This window comes from Scyliorhinus canicula, chromosome 18, assembly GCF_902713615.1.
Source record: "Scyliorhinus canicula chromosome 18, sScyCan1.1, whole genome shotgun sequence".
Lineage (NCBI taxonomy): Eukaryota > Metazoa > Chordata > Chondrichthyes > Carcharhiniformes > Scyliorhinidae > Scyliorhinus > Scyliorhinus canicula.
Genome location: NC_052163.1, coordinates 1687688 through 1704973, shown reverse-complemented (window position 1 = coordinate 1704973; position 17286 = coordinate 1687688). Strand labels below are relative to the sequence as shown.

Sequence of the window (17286 nt, the reverse complement as noted above, 5' to 3'; positions counted from 1 at the left end):
TACTTGTGACGTTGCCTATACGGCAGCTGGCGACTCCAGAGCTTAAATAATTACATAGAACAGAGCCTAGCAGTGTTAAGCACACGTCGAACTCGGAGGCGTGTTAATACACTCCAATAAACGCGTTTTACGCCCATAGTAAAACGTGCAACATTGGGTACTCTAAATTTATTTTAAAAACTATCCATCAGTGCTCAATTGTTCTATTTACGAATTATAGACTCGCAGCTCAGAGATTGTGAGCCTGTACAGGAACTGGGGCAATCTCAATGATTGCAACAACTATCCAGTGATCTCCCTGCTGAGCATCATGGGAAAGGTATTTGCCGTGTTGCCCTTGACAACTATAGACCTTGGCTGAACATGTCCATCCCAGCTGAGGACACCAAACTGTGTATCTGCCCAGCCTGCATCCTCAGCGTACTCCTTTATGGTAATGCGACACAGACAACCTGGTCTTATGGTCTAACATACGGCAGGCAGGAAAAAGGACAGTTTCCATTTTTGCGGCATCTCTTGGCAGGACTACACCATCCACTCAGAGGTCCTGGTGCATGCTAATTCCACCACCAGATGCTCATTGCAAAGCCAATGATGCCTGCACTGGCTTGGCCATGATCGTTGGATGGATGATGGCTATATACCCAAAGCTTGACAAATTTATTAGAATTCTTTGAGGATAATGAGCAGGGTAGATGAAGGGGAACCAGTAGATGTAATGTACTTGGCTTTCCAAAAAGCATTGGATGAGGTATCACACAAAGTGCTACTTAATGAGGTAAGACCCCATGATGTTGGGGGTAATATATTCGTATGGATAGAGGATTAGTTAACTCAGTGTTTTTCAAACATGTTTCCCAGCAAACACCGTTCACAGAATGGCCGACTCTCGCTTTCCGCATCACATTCCCAAAAGATTCTCCATAGTTACTTTTTAAAATGTCACAGTCATTGTTGGCACTTCTGTATTATTAAATGTAAAATTGTAAATTGAGCTGCTGTTTTACCTTAAACAACAGCTCCACTCTGACCTTGCTGAAGGATGTAACGCAGGATTATTTTCGACCTTCACACCCATTATTAACATTTGGAGAATTGCGTGCAAGCGCTGGAAAGATTAACAGGCTCAATATTGCACAGTTTTAACAACGCCATGTTCACGCGTTCAAAACCTAACACGACCTCGGACAGGAAATTAAACTGAAAACTTCAACTTCAGAAACAGGAGCCCTAATGGCTGAAATAGAAGCACGATCAGCCAGAATGCCACTCAACGCCCGTTTCTCAGTAACATATATAACATACTGAAAAAAATGCTAAAAAAAATAATGCTAGGCACAACTCAGCTGCAGACACATTCCATTCCATACACCTGCAACATTTACCGGCTCCTGTACACATGAGTGTAGTTTAGTTGCCGGTTAATGTCATCCTTGGCAAACAATTCAAGCTGCGTTAAAGGTGGATGCAAAAGTCCTTGTGGTACAGGAACCAATTCAACTGATGGAGTCCATGTAGCTGCAGAGACTTGGGGATGAATACCTGGGAAGAGGTGGGGGAGCGCGGTGCGGGAGGTGATGAACAAAAGAGGCGTCCTTGAAGGATGAGAGCCGGTGTGGAGAGACAATTGGGAAGTGGATGGAGTGGACAGAGGGGCTTGTAGGGCTGGAGGAGGCTGTACATCCAGGTTAACTGAGAGAATTATAAAAAAAACACAGGGTTTGTTTGTGACACAGTAAACTCACAACATAATACACCCCCGACTCTGAACACAGCAGCAGGAAATGCCACCCAAAGAGAATTTTACAGTCTCTGACTGCGAACTGCCCAACTACACTGTGGCCCAGAGAGGCAGGGGGTCCACGGCACCTTCTACATCAACCTCGTGTGGTCATACACTGTACAGCAGCGACAATTTACCCAGAGAGACAACAGTAAACATGGTCAGGAGGGTGGCAGGGTGGCGCAGTGGGTTAGCCCTGTAGCAACACAGCGCCAAGGTACCAGGTTCAATCCCAACTCTGGGTCACTGTCCGTGTGGAGTTTGTACATTCTCCCCGTGTCTATGTGAGTTTCACCCCCACAACCCAAAGAAGTGCAGGGTAGGTGGATTGGACACACTAAATTGCCCCTTAATTGGAAAAATGAATTGGGTACAGTAAATTTATTTTTAAAAACATGGTCAGGTGACATTATTTTTGGTGACATTGTGGCAAGTCATTCGACACCATCCCGCGACCCATTCACAGGTCACGACCCCCACTTTGAAAATCACTGGGCTAACTGATAAAATAGGGCGCGATTCTCCGCTATCCCACGCTGGGTGGGAGAATCGCGGCAGGGCCCCCCAACTAATTTCACGACACCCTGGCGCCCCCCCGCGATTCTCCCACCCTCCCGCTCGGAAGAATCGCTGCTCGCCGTTTTTTACGGCGACCGGCGATTGTCCGACCCGGATGGGCCGAGCGGCGATTGTCCGACCCGGATGGGCCGAGCGGCAATTCTCCGACCCGGATGGGCCGAGCGGCCTGCCGTTTACAATGGCGGCAACTACACCTGGTCGCTGCCGTCCTGAAATCGCCGTGAGTTGCCCGTTTTGGGGCTTGTAGGGGGCCTGGTGGGGAATGAGCACCACTACTGTGCTCGGGAGGGGACAGGCCCGCGATCGGTGCCCACCGACCGTCAGGCCAGCGTCTCAATCGGACGCACTATTTCCCCTCCGCCGCCCCGCAAGATCAAGCCGCCATGTCTTGTGGGGCGGCTGAGGGGAAAGACGGCCACCGCGCATGCGCGGGTTCGAGCTGTCAGCCGTCGAGACATCAGCCGCGCATGCGCGGGTTGGAGCGCGTCACTCTCAGCGCGCGCCCGGCGGCCGAGAGTTACGGAGCGCCGCTCCTAGCCCCGCCGGGAGGGGAGAATAGGGGGCGATGAGCGGCCTGTGAACTCGGCCGAGTTTCACGACGGCCCTCCCAATTTTTCCCGGGAGCGGAGAGTTCCGCCCATAAAGTTGGGATAAGAGGAGCATTTTCAGGATGGCAACCTGTAACTAGTGGATCGCCACAGGGATCTGTGCTGGGATCACAATTATTCGCAATATATATTAATGACTTGGACAAGTGAAGTGAAAGTATAATTGGCAAGTTCGTGGATGAGACAAAAATAGGTGGGAAGGCAGGTGGCTAGGGTGGCACGGAGCGTCCGCACAGGATAGGTGAGTGGGCAAAAACTTGGCAGATGGAATGAATTGTAGGAAAATGTGAGGTTCTGCACTTTGGTAGGAAGAATAAAGGAGCTGAATATTATTTAAATGGAGAGAGATTGCAGAAAGCTGCAGCACAGAGGGATCTGGGGGTCCTCGTGCATAAATCAGGAGCTAACATGCACGTTCAGCAGGTAATTGGGAAAGCAAATGGAATATTGGCCTTTATTTCAAAGGAATTGGAAAATAAAATAGGGCAATCCTGCTAAAACTATACATGGCACTGATTAGACCACACCTGGACAACGTGAACAGTTTTGGTCAATTTGTCTAAGGAAAGATATACCGGCATTGGAGGCAGTCCTGAGAAGGTTCACTAGGTTGATCCCGGGTAGGGAGGGTGTTTCTGATGAGGAGAGGATGAGTAGGTTGGGTTTGTACTGATTGGGGTTTAGAAGAATGAGAGGCGACCTTATTGAGACATATCGGATTCTCAGGGGGTTTGACAGGGTCGATGCTGAGAGGATGTTTCCCCGTGTGGGAGAGTCTAGGACCAGAGGGCAGAATCTCAGAGTCAGGGGGTGGCCCATTTCAGACAGAGATGAGGAGGAATTTCTCCTCTCAGAGGGAGTGAATCTGTAGAATTCTTTACCGCAGAGAGCTGTCAGACGACCCGCTCCCATCCACTGATTCTATCCACATCTCCCACTGCCTTGGGAAAGCAGGCAGCATAATCAAAGACCCCTCCCACCCGGCTTACTCACTCTTCCAACTTCTTCCATCAGACTGGAGATACAGAAGTCTGAGAAGCCTCACACACAGACTCAAAATAGCTTCTTCCCCGCTGTTACAGACTTCTGAATGACCCTCTTATGGACTGATCTGATTAATACTCCTGTATGCTTCATCCGATACCAGTGTCCAGGTATTTACATTGTGTACCTTGTGTTGCCCTATTATGTAGTTTCTTTTTATTTTATTTCATTTTCATGCACAAAATGATCTGTTTAAGCTGCACACAGGAAAATACTTTTCACTGTACCATGGTACACGTGACAATAAACAAATCCAATCCAACGAATAGGCGCCATTTTTCATAGAACCTCTCGATCGCGCCTCTCACGGTGAGCTTAACTTTTTCAAGGTGTCGGAATTCCATTAAAACCCCGCCGCCACACTGAGACCCAGAGCGGAGAAGCTGACCTCCACCCCAACAGAGCCAGTGATCAGCAAGGTGAAGGCTAAAACATCCCCCAACCCCGTCTGTAACTCCGACAAGTCCGACATCCCAACTGTGGCCCCTCTGGGATTGGGTTCCAAATCCATTTGCAAGATTGCTGACATGCTGTTGAATGAAGTTACTGTAAAAATCCCCCAGTCGACACATTCCGGCGCCTATTCGGGTACACCGAGGGAGAATTCAGAATGTCCAATTCACCTAACAGCACGTCTTTCAGGACTTGTGGGAGGAAACCGGAGCACCCGGAGGAAACCCACGCAGACACAGGGAGAACATGCAGACTCCGCACAGACAGTGACCCAAGCCGGGAATCAAACCTGGGACCCTGGCGCTGTGAGGCAACAGTGCTAACCACTGTGCTGCCGTGCTCTGCAGGCGCGACAAGTCTGAGTTAGCCTCAGTCGATGCTGAGTGGTCGGTCTGGTTTCATTCCTTATCCAATTTTCTGTAGCAGCTTGATCCAACTGAGTGGCTTGCTCGACCATTTAAGAGCCAAAACATTGATGTGGGTTTGGAGTCACGTGTAGGCCAGACAAAGTAAGGATGGCAGTTTTCCTGCTCTAAAGGACGTTGGTGAAGCAGATGAGTTTTTACGACAATCAGCCATGGTTTCATGGGAGGATGCAATGCTACGCAGTGGTTAGCACTGGGGCTACGGCGTTGAGGACCCGGGTTCGATCTTGGCCCCGGGTCACTGTCCGTGTGGAGTTTGCACATTCACCCCATGTCTGCGTGGGTTTCATAGATTTCATAGAATTTACAGTACAGAAGGAGGCCGTTCGGCCCATCGAGTCTGCACCGGCTCTTGGAAAGAGCACCCTAGCTCCACCCTATCCCCATAACCCAGTAACCCCACCTAACACTAAGGGCAATTTGGACCCTAAAGGCAATTTTAGGGAGGAAACTGGAGCCCCCGGAGGAAACCCACGCAGACACGGGGAGAATGTGCAGACTCCGCACAGACAGTGACCCAAGCCGGGAATCGAACCTGGGACCCTGGAGCTGTGAAGCATTTGTGCTAACCACTGTGCTACCGTGAAAACCCAACACCCCAGAGATGTGCAGGTTAGGTGGATTGAACACAATAAATTGCCCCTTAATAAATAAAAAATAGTTTCACGGTAATTTTTAAAAATTTAATTTAAATTAATCGAATTCAAATATCAGCATATATGATGGGTTTCCCGGGGTGTCTGCATTACTGATCCAGTGACAATATTACTGTGCCTCTCCTCCTGCCTGCTCCATCTCCCTTGTTGATAAGAAAGTGCCCCTTTCATGATCTCAGGATGTTTTTACGTGTTTTACAACCGATGAAGCTATTATAAAGTAAGTGTGTAGTAGGATATGCAGCACACAATTCTTAAGCTCCCAAAAGCTACTGTTACCTAAATGACTAGATAACCCATTATACTGATGTCAGATACGTCAGAAATATTTGGCAGAGCAGAGGGAACCTGTCCTGTTCTTTACGTCGTGTCGGGGGATCTTTTAAATTCATTTGAGAGGCAGATAGTTTAAAGTCCCATCCGAGATGAGACATCTCCAACAGTATCTTCTCTCAGTGCATCAGCTTGGGTTATACGCTCAGCTCTCCCGGGCTGGAAGTTGTACCGATTTACTTCGAAATCAGTGACAAGAGAGCTACAACTCTGCAAAAGCTGTAAACGAAGCGCAAGATAATAATTTCCTGCCGCAAACTATTGTTGAACTACATCCGATAGATGATGTGACAGGAATTAGATAGCTGCTTAAAAAGGAGGACTGTTGAAGCGGGTGGAATGAGACATGGAGATAAACACTGGTACTGACTTGATTGACATGATGTAGCGCTAACAATTATACTCAAAGTCGAGAGACTAGTACAATTGAGGCTTTATTGCTGTGCGATGCTGTTCCTCCATCTGCAACTGTAGACTAAGGTCTGAGTGACTCACACGCATATTTATACACAAGCTCGCTGTGGGCGGAGCTAGCCGGCAGGGGCTGACCGGAGGAACCTGTATTACAGGTACAGCCATACATCCCCCTACTGCAGTACACATAACTACCGTGGTTATATCACCACACATGGCGGCCTGTTTCTGTGCTGCAACTTGGATGGATCCCAACTGGGAGAGTCATTCAGAAATCTTTATACTTATTGGCCTCTCCTGTGTAGCTGCTCTCGAGCTACAGATAACCCGAGTGGATTGAACAGCTCAGCTGCCATTTAGTGATATCAATTCCAAACTGTACAGGTGTAAACTGTGCCTGTCACCCAGGAGCCGGTCTCTTAGTTCCACTGATTTGCGGAGCACTGTTGTGAATATCCAGTTCACAATTCATCTTTCAGAATATAACTTTTAATTTTAGGAATTAAAGTGTTAAAATTAAGGTAAATGGGAAACTGTTTGAGAAACTGGTAATAATTCAAATGTAAAGACAATTCAAACAAGCTTGGAGTTGATTACACTTAAAAGGTAGGTAATGTTCACCTTCAAGGTCAGAGTTAGCACTCTGAATAACTTAAGCAACAGAAGGTCTTCTATCTTGGCAGAATAGAGCCAGAAGGGTTTCCATCCCTTTAATGAATCATTTACATTAGCCCTGGCAGTGGTCCTGTCTGCCACCTGATGACTACGCGCCACGACCCGCCCAGCACCATGGCGTGCTCCGGCCCCCATGTCCAGCAGTGTAGCCAATGCCTGGACCCCCATCCCCTCCCCCTCTGTGATCAATGATGAATGCGGCTCACGATGCCCTGTCTGTGCAGCTGGGGACACGCCTAGACCCAGCGGTAGAGCACGGAAGGCTAAGCAGGTTCACCCCCCTGACCAAGGTGCCCCCCCCCCCTTTACAGGCGGTCCACCCCCCCCCACCCCGAGAACTGGGGCAGCAGCCCCGGTGCCCCTGGGCTAATTGCCCAGATGGCTACTCACCCCCTCGGATCCCCAGGCCGGCCGTTCCACCAGCTTCACAATTTTAGAAAGATGTACTGATCGATGCCCCCGTTACCACGTGATGGGGAGGCGGTTCAATCACGGGGGGGGGGGGGGTTCAATCACGGGGGGGGGGGTGGGGGGAGGCGGTTCAATCACGGGGGGGGTGGGGGGAGGCGGTTCAATCACGGGGGGGGTGGGGGGAGGCGGTTCAATCACGGGGGGGGGTGGGGGGAGGCGGTTCAATCACGGGGGGGTTGGGGGGAGGCGGTTCAATCACGGGGGGGGTGGGGGGAGGCGGATCAATCACGGGGGGGGTGGGGGGAGGCGGTTCAATCACGGGGGGGGGTTGTTAGATAGGGGGTCGTTCCCATTAATTGTATGGAGATTGGGCTTAAGTGGTAATTAAGAGGGGCTGGTTTAGCACAGTGGGCTAAACAGCTGGCTTGTAATGCAGAACACAGCCAGCAGCGGGGGTTCAATTCCCGTACCAGCCTCCCCGAACAGGCGCCGGAATGTTGCGACTAGGGGCTTTTCACAGTAACTTCATTGAACCTACTCGCGACAATAAGCGATTATTATTATTATTATTGGTTTCTACGGCGGGTTCCTGATTTCGCCAATGGGAGCGGGCCAGTTAGATCGCAAACTGATTGACGCCTGCCGTGGTTGGCATGTCCCGCAATCTAACGGCCCAGTCTCGCTCTCGCTCACGCATAATGAGGCCATACAATCGTGTCCATTGAGAGAAAGGTGGAGTTCTTGACATGAAGTGCAGAATATTGGAGAGATATTGCTGACCAAACTATAATAGTCAATAACAGATGGGCCGAATGGACTCCTTCTGCCTTGTAGTGATTCTATGATAAAGAGTATGTTGAAACTTCCAATATGTAACTTAAATGAATTCAAAATGATGGGTTTGACTTTGTGGAGAATGCCACAAATGGGGGGAGTGACCTACCTCCTGGTTGTCACCAACACAGTAATAATCCTCCCTCTGTTGGATAATTAGAGTGTCCACAGGACCAGGCAGTAGATCAATGATATACGATCTGTATGTCACTTTAGGATGGCAGTACTGGTCACAGGGTGTGTTGTGTTAATTGTATATTAATTATGTCTAATTACCCCGTGGCTAATAGGCATTAACTGAGGATTCACATGGTCTCTATCATTAGACACAGACTGAAACTTTGGTGTTAGTGATTTAGAATGGGAGGTGATTGCTTCTAATGTGTACAAGTTTAAAATCAGCAGCAAAGATTAACGTCAGTTCTATTCTTCACTAACTGAGATTCTGGAATGTGTAGTTGTGGCCACAAACAACCGGTGGGTCAGGTGCAGAAAAACGAACCCAATGGCGGCACGGCGGCACAGCGGCATGGCGGCACGGCGGCACGGCGGCACGGCGGCACGGTGGCACGGCGGCACAGCGGCACGGCAGCACGGCGGCACGGCGGCACAGCGGCATGGCGGCACGGCGGCACGGCGGCACGGCGGCACGGCGGCACGGCGGCACGGCGGCACGGCGGCACGGCAGCACAGCGGCACGGCGGCACAGCGGCACGGCGGCACGGCAGCACAGCGGCACGGCGGCACGGCGGCACAGCGGCACGGCAGCACGGCGGCACGGCGGCACGGCGGCACGGCGGCACGGCGGCACGGCGGCACGGCGGCACGGCGGCACGGCGGCACGGCGGCACGGCGGCACGGCGGCACGGCGGCACAGCGGCACAGCGGCACGGCGGCACGGCGGCACGGCGGCACGGCGGCACGGCGGCACGGCGGCACGGCGGCACGGCGGCACGGCGGCACGGCGGCACGGCAGCACAGCGGCACGGCGGCACGGCGGCACGGCGGCACGGCGGCACGGCGGCACGGCAGCACAGCGGCACGGCAGCACAGCGGCATGGCGGCACGGCGGCACGGCGGCATGTCAAGACGGCAGCACGGCGACACGGCGGCACGGCGGCATGTCAAGACGGCAGCATGGTGGTTAGCATTGCTGCCTCACAGCTCCAGGGTTCAAGGGGATGGTTTAGCACAGTGGGATAAACAGCTGGCGTGTAATGCAGAACAATGCCAGCAGCGCGGGTTCAATTCCTGTACCAGCCTCCCCGAACAGGTGCCAGAATGTGGCGACTAGGGGCTTTTCACAGTAACTTCATTGAAGCCTACTTGTGACAATAAGTGATTATTATTTTTATTATTATTCCGGCCTTAGGTGACTGTGCGGAGTCTGCACGTTCTCCCCGTGTCTGCGTGGGTTTCCTCCGGGTGCTCCGGTTTCCTCCCACAGTCCAAAGATGTGCAGGTTAGGTGGATTGGACATTCTAAATTGCCTCTTAATTGGATAAAATAATTGGGTGCTCTATATTTCTATATTTTAAAAAATTCTGGGGCTGGAGGGACAGAAACACTCTTCCAGGCTTCACAAACCCCCTTCCTGGGCCACTGTCGCTCTGCATTCCACCAATATCAAGGCCATGGGACCTGCTTTCCTCCAACACAAAGGGATGTAATATCAACAATGGGTGCAGCTTGATTCTGAATCTTGCTTTCTTTAGTTGATATCTATTATTGTGCTCTCTTGCTAATACATATAAGGAAAAAGCATTCACTTTCCTCTCCATCATTAAGTTGTTGTGTCATTGGGTTGTATAACTGCCGTAACCCGCACGGGACGTAGAAGGTGGCAATGCTTAAACTCCCCATGACCCTCGCCAATTAACGGGGGCCTGGGAACCCTGAACCATGTACTGTTATCTTCTGTATAAAGTCAGGCAGTTTGGGTACCGACAGAGAGGAGAGATCCAGCGGGGATCTTTCGTGCTGTGTAAGTAATAGTTATAATAAAACTTTATTTCTTTCTACAACTCGGTGTGGACTCCTTTGCAGTCTACTAAACTGGCGATGGGGATCAACTGGTTCTCTGTCGTTGCTGCTACTCTGTCGTTTAAGCCACCTCCCTAACCCTGCTGGATAATCTTTTCATTTACCATGGCCCTGTTCAGCCGATTGGATGTGTTTAACGCCAGTTTGGAAGATTGGACTCAGTATGTGGAAAGAATGTGCTTCTTTTTCCAGGTCACGGAGAATGATTGTCAGGCAGTCATTTTGCTAACTGACTGTGAGGTACGGAGCCTCACTTATCCTGCAACGCCCTACACTCATACTATTGAGCAGCGAGTAACACTAGTGGAGCAGCATTTTAGCTCAACACCATCTGTAATTGTCAGAGAAATCACTTTAATACAGCAGAAAGGACCCTGGGGTGAGTCCATCACCGAGTTTTTGTTGAGATTATGAAAGATAGCCAAATTCTGTGAATATGGTACTTCCCTGTCGGAAACGCTGAGCGACCGCTTGGTCTGTTGGCTGAGCAGTCCTTAAACCTACAGCAAGTTGTGCAGATTTCCCTATCCTGTGAGAGTGCTGAGCAGAGTGCCGTGTAGGCGGGGTACCTCCCTAGAAACTGTAGAGGGAATGTATATGGGAGTCACACATTTAATTTCTTAATGTCCTCTTATCAGCTCCCTTCTTAGCCCTACATTCCCTTTGTCGTTCTGTCCACGACATCTTTGTCAATCTCCCCCTCTCCCTGGCACCTTATCCAGCCCCACAGCTCCACGCCCCCACAACAACAGTATAAACCTGACCCTATTTCCAGCTCTCTCGCCTCGACAAACAGTCATCCAGACTCGAAACATTAGCTCCCTTCTCTCTCCACAGCTGCTGTCAGACCTGCTGAGATTGTCCAGTGATGTGTTATCTGTGTTGGTCTAACATCGACTGCAACTGGATGCAGTAAAAGGAGAAACAGGCTTCCGACACAGGAGATGGTCCAACACCGTTTTATTGAACCTGTTGACTGCTGTACATAATCTGCTGCGGGTTGACACTCTATTAACCTAACTGATAACCTCCTACTGGCTTGACCAGACTAGCTCTCTATCACATGGTGATGATGTTCATTGGCCTGTGCGACTATCTCCCTGGCCATGTCCTGTGAGAGAGGGAGAGCCTTAATGCCCTGTGGGCTTTATAGTGGTGGTGTCCTGTCTGTTGATTGGTTGTTCTGTGTCGTGTGTGTTCATTGGTTATCCTGTGTGTCAATTGTCATAATATACATCTGTGTATATGATGGAGTGCAGACAGACAGTGATGGACACACAGGATGACCAATAAGCACACAGAACACAGCAGCCAATCACCAGACAGGACACGGCCACTATAAAGCCAGAGGGCACCAGTTTTCCCGCTCTCTCGGGACCCAGCCTCTGAGACAGTCAGAGCTCGTGAGCAGCAGCCAGTTCATACACCATGTGGTAGTCAGTAAGTCTGGTCAGGCTAGTATCAGGTCTCCAGTCAAGTCAGCATAGTGTCAACCCACAGTTGAACATGTATAATAGTTTAGATGTTAAATAAAATCGTGTTGCATCTCATCAAGTGTTGGAAGTCTCTCTCTCGCTACACTGCATCAAACGCAGTCCACATTGACCCAGCCTGCCCAACACATCATCAATCACTGCCTGTCTGTATCTCATGATATACATGAGTGGATATTATGACACCCAGCATTTTCTGTTTGTGTTTCAGTGAGGGGTACAACTCGGATTTGAGTGACTCTGGGGCTCCATTGGCCTGGGAGACCGGTGAACCGCTGGACATTGGGGGAACCCCCACAGCCCCCCGGTGGTTTATGGACGGTAGTCGGTGTGCCTCCCACTAATTGTGGTGAAGGATATGGCCCCGGCTTGCTGTGCCATGATTGGTTGAGCTGCCTGCATCTTGATTGGCAACACAATTTCCAAATGGAATCCGGGGCCTGGCGCGAGGTTCTGGGAAAGTCTTTCAACCTCGATTGAGGAAATTAAAGGGTACTGTGGCCAAAATCCACGTCGACTCGCGCTCCATGCGCAGCCGAGATATTTCCGATCCCGCCCTGTGCCTTACGCATTGTTGGTAAAAGTGGAAACTGAAATCATCGGCTTTGGGGATCATCCGTCCGTGGGCTTTGTGGACTGGGTGGTGCCATTGGTTCCGGGATTGTCGCCGGGTAGTCCCGTTAATTTACCCTAAATTAGCAGGTGAACTCTCCGGAACTGCCCGCTGTAGCCAGAGAAATGGCATCCCGATCTCCGACCTCCCCCCCCCCCCCCCCCCCCCCCAGCCCGAACCCAACATGGGAGGGTCTCCCAGCCCCTCCCTCACTCTCTAACATTCACAATGAGCAACCCCAGCCCAATCACGCGCATGCAAAAAATGCCATATTGGCAGTGCCCCTGCCAGCTGGCAATGCCACTTGGGCAGCTTGGCAGTGTGAGGCTGGCACCCAGGTGGCACTGCCAGGGCACCCAGGTGGCGATAGCAGTGCCAGGGCACCACCCTGTCCAAAGGGCATGTAGCTGGAGGCCTCCGATCCCCTGGGAAACCCCCATGATCACCGTTATGTCTGGTCCCTGTTTGTGGGGAACAGTACCAAACGGCGCCGGCTCAAGCTCCCCAGGCGAAGGGATTGAATCCCAAAACCGCAGGTACCTCGGGAATCTGCACGTTAGAGCGAGGCCTCTCTCTAATATGTAGATCTGCTAAAACATTAACCCGCCCATTGTGACGGCAGCCTTTGTGTTATTTTTTTTTTTTTCTTTTTTTTTTTATCACGGGAGAGCGCGAACGCAGTCCCCCACTACCACAAATTTTGCAGTCGAGTATCCCGCATTTGGGGACATCGCAGGCGTCAGCACACCCGAAGTGCAATGGGATAGCCTCGTCCTGGGCGAACCACCTTCTTGATCATGGTTTCACCCCAGCCAGGTAAGTGCCTTTGTGTTATTGAGTTACAAACTAACTCTGATGTTTCTCAGGGCCCAGGTTAAAGATTTATATCTTTGCCATCAGGTTCATGCCAGGGCGACCTTCCTGGTCACACTGAGATGACCGGGTGCTATCATCTGCCTCACATTAAAACAAGATCTTGAGTATCAGAGGTGGAAAGGTCAGCAGTGTTTCTCAGTTGTGAAGTTGGGCCTTTTGAGCGCGTCTCCATGTCAGATCTGGAACCTTCCGCTGCTGCTATGGAGAGAGAGGCCGGATGATTCTCATTTCAGCTCCTTACATGGTCAATAGAAAATAAAAACTATACTTTGTGTGGCCAGGTAACACCACAGTGCTTGTCGTATCAATCTTGTTTTTAATTACTTTATTTGCTGTACACAACAATGATTTAATTTTTACAGTGCTTATCAGAGAAGGACAGCTCAGAGCTCTTTACTTGGGGGCGAGAGGACAGTGGACATGGGCCTCGGCACATTACAGGGAATCAACTCTGAAGAGTATCGGCTGGATTCTCTGTCCCTGAGACTAAGGGCTACATCCTCCGATGCTGCCGCTATGTCCGGAGGAAGTGTCCGGTCTTATGAGCAAAAAGTCAGCGTCGCCCCCGCACCGATGCTCCACCTGGTGGGGAGCTCGCAGCCGCGCCACATAAAGCCCCGGCTTCACCGGCTGACAGGGATGGAGAATTGGTGGGTCCATGGCCACCACGCCGCACAACATGGACCCGGCCTGCCAGATAGTGCCCCCCCTGTAACCCTCCTGGCCACCCCCAGGCCACTCCCCACCAGTCCCCCCAGGCCCCGCTGAAGCCCCCGGCCAGTGGAACGGCTCCCCCCCCCCAGACTGTGGCAACGCCGGACACAGTCCGCAGCTGCTCCCTGAAGTCCCCGAAAACTGAGAGGACGTGTGACCGACGCCAGCGGGAAGTCGGCCCATCGGGGGCGGAGCATCGAGGGAGGGCCTCACGGTGACATCCTGAGACCGTCCTGATGGCGTGCGCGCACTCCCTGATGATGCTGTTTCTGTGGGGGCGGAGCATCTGAAAATTGGCGTCTCCCCCGATTTTGGCGTAAAAATGAATTATCCGCCCATCACAGAACGCAATTCCATCGTTGGCAATCAGAGAATCCAACCCTAATTGTTGACACCGGGGCAGGATTCATGGAGTTCCACAACTGCAAAACTGGCCCCGCACCTGGACCCACTCAGCGACAGTTATTACCGGCGCCACGTGGAACACAATCACTTCCAATGGGAAACACTGCCAGATTCGCCAGATTCATGATTGACACTCGGGAGGCTGACAAGCTGCAGGAGAATATCATTTAAATTGAGAGAGAATGCAGCATGTTGCAGCTTAGAGGGATCTAGGTTTCCGTGTACGTTAATCCTAAAAAACAACCTGTAGGTATGAATATAATTCGGAAGGCAGATGGAAATTTGGTCTTTATTGCCCTGGAGATGGAGTATAAAATTAGGAAATGTGCCTGGAATGCTTTGCCAATGGAGGTGGTAGAGGCGGGCACGATAGCATCATTTAAGATGCATCTAGACAGATATATGAACGGGTGGGGAACAGAGAGAAGTAGATCCTTGGAAAATAGGAGACAGGTTTAGATAAAGGATCTGGATCGGCGCAGGCTGGGAGGGCCGAAGGGCCTGTTCCTGTGCTGTAATTTTCTTTGTTCTTTGTTCTTTGAATTACAAATGTAGAGGAATTGGTGAGAGTGCTCAGCATCGGTGTGAGCTGTGCATGCTGCTGATGGATTTGGGGGTGTGGCTCAGCATCGGTGTGAGCTGTGCCTGCTGCTGATGGATTTGGGGACTAACTTGCAGAGTTCCTGCTCAATCAGCCCGAGCTGAATCCTGTCAAAATGGTGCAGAACGTTTGTATAAAGCGGGTGAAGTGCAATAATATTTTTGCCATGGCGAGGGTCCGATTATTATAACACACAGTTACTTGTCTTGTCACTGAGCGAAAAAGGGTTCCAAAGGTTTTCGTTAGCCCTTATCGATGGAATGACACACACAGATCAGCTCAATGTTCGTCTGTTATGGCAGACGTCAGTTCTCCCTGAATTTGTTTATGTAAGATAAGCAAATGACACAAACAAACATTGTCACCATAAGACTGAGGTCACAATCACAAAGTCCATATTTTTACCATCCATCCTGATGAAAGTGTGATTTCGACAGCACGTTTCATAATCGCAGGATGCTCCAAAGTTCTTTGCAGCCAATGTACTTTTTAAAACATTGTCACTGTTGTAAGGATCCTCATGTTAATCCCTGTCTGTTCCCAATTTCTCCTTTTAATTTCTGTTATTCTTTTGGCTATTTCAATTTTTGTACACGGACAAGTAATGTGCCTTTAAGATGGACTTCACCTTTAATTTGAGTGACTAGTAAACTGAGGAATGGCCTCAGGTAAGGCAGGTTGCAAGGAAATGTTTACATTTCAGATCAGCAGATTCCAGGGAGATCAGTGCTGACACATCTTGATGGACTTGGCTGTCGGTCAACAGACCGACTCAAATTACCATGCCTTGTCAATAGATCATGCTGATTGGTCGGGATTTTCTCTGGAATATTCCTTCCTCTGTGAGGCTGTGTTTTCTCTTTCAGTTACATTTTGAACTCAGGAGCTTTTCCTCTGAGTTTTTCTCTGATGTTTTAAACCTCTCTGAAACCTGTTGGAAACTCTGTTTTCTCCTCAGTAAAGCTGGAGGGCATTCTAGTGAGACTGGAAAGCGAGTAAGATTAAAACTCAGGCTAAGAACTGGGTTTGAGGGGCAACAAAGAGAATCTGAAGGAAACAGGCCTGAGGCTGAACCTTTGAGTGAGGGCCCAGGTTAATAAAAGTTAAAGTGACTCTCCAGGGGAAATCCAACTATCTGGGAGTACTTGTTGAATGCTGCTGCCAGAATATCATCTCTAACACTGCACTACCGGTGGTTTCGATCGCTAAGCATCCTTTAAACCTTTATCATTTTTACCCCTTCGCCCTCCTCTGTGGGTGTCTGCATTGTGTGTGTTTGGGTAGAGGGTGGGATGGTAAAGTTTATTTTATAAATAAACAGTTATTGTGTTCAACCTACAAACTTATTAAGCAGCCAAAGGAGCAAAGATTCTGCAAATTTTATATAAATTATTTGTCAATTCACTTGTGTTGGGACTCCGGGGTCTGTGGGGCTGGAATCGACCGGGGACTCGCCTGAAGTATCTTAACAATGTTACGATGTAGGAAATGCAGCAGCCAATTTGCTCATTGCACAGTGTCACAGGAGCAATGAAATACAGAACCAGATCATTAGTTTCAGATATTAATTGAAGGCAAAATATATGTGAATACTTGGAAGAAATCCCTTCTTGTCTTTGAATAATACTATGGAGGGATAGAGCCTCAGGGGCGGCACGGTAGCGCAGTGGTTAGCACTCTTGCCTCATGGCACCAAGGTCACAGGTTCGATCCCAGCCCTGGGTCACTGTCCGTGTGGAGTTTGCACATTCTCCCCGTGTCTGTGTGGGTTTCGCCCCAACAGCCCAAAGATCTGCAGGGTAGGTGGATTGGCCATGCTAAATTGTCCCTTTAATTGGAATATTTTAAAAAAAAGACAGAGCCTCAGTTTGATGTTGGATCTACAGGTAACTTTTAAACAATCCCATCATCTGAAAAAGAGTAGGAGAGTTCTGTAGGTTCCTGATTAACATTTATCCTTCAACTAACATCACTAAAGACAGATTCACCTTGTTGCTGTTTCAGGCCCTTTGCTGCCCTATTTCCCGATGGTACAAATATGCTTCAGTAGCATTTCATTGGCTTTGAAGCCTTTTTGAAGATCCTTGGTGAAGTGCTGCGTACTGCAAATTCAAAACAGCTGGATAATTCCAGCCTGTATCCCACATGACAGCATTCACTGTAGCAAAATATCCATCATATATAATCCCAGTTCATAAGCTGTGGATGTTTCTTCATTGTTAGTATGACATACCTACCTGCCCTCAAAAACCTGTAGACCATGTATAACCTGATGTATAACCATGAAGACACCAACAAAACCTGATGGTTAAAGGAGCTAACTCTG

General features: G+C 49.8%; 1 non-coding gene across 1 annotated transcript; it reads right to left on the bottom strand.

Moving 5' to 3' along the window:
• Positions 1-13024: 13024 nt before the first annotated feature.
• On the bottom strand, positions 13025-13188 carry LOC119953778. Its single transcript, XR_005458099.1, has one exon. It is a non-coding gene; the product is annotated as a U1 spliceosomal RNA (small nuclear RNA).
• Positions 13189-17286: the final 4098 nt, after the last annotated feature.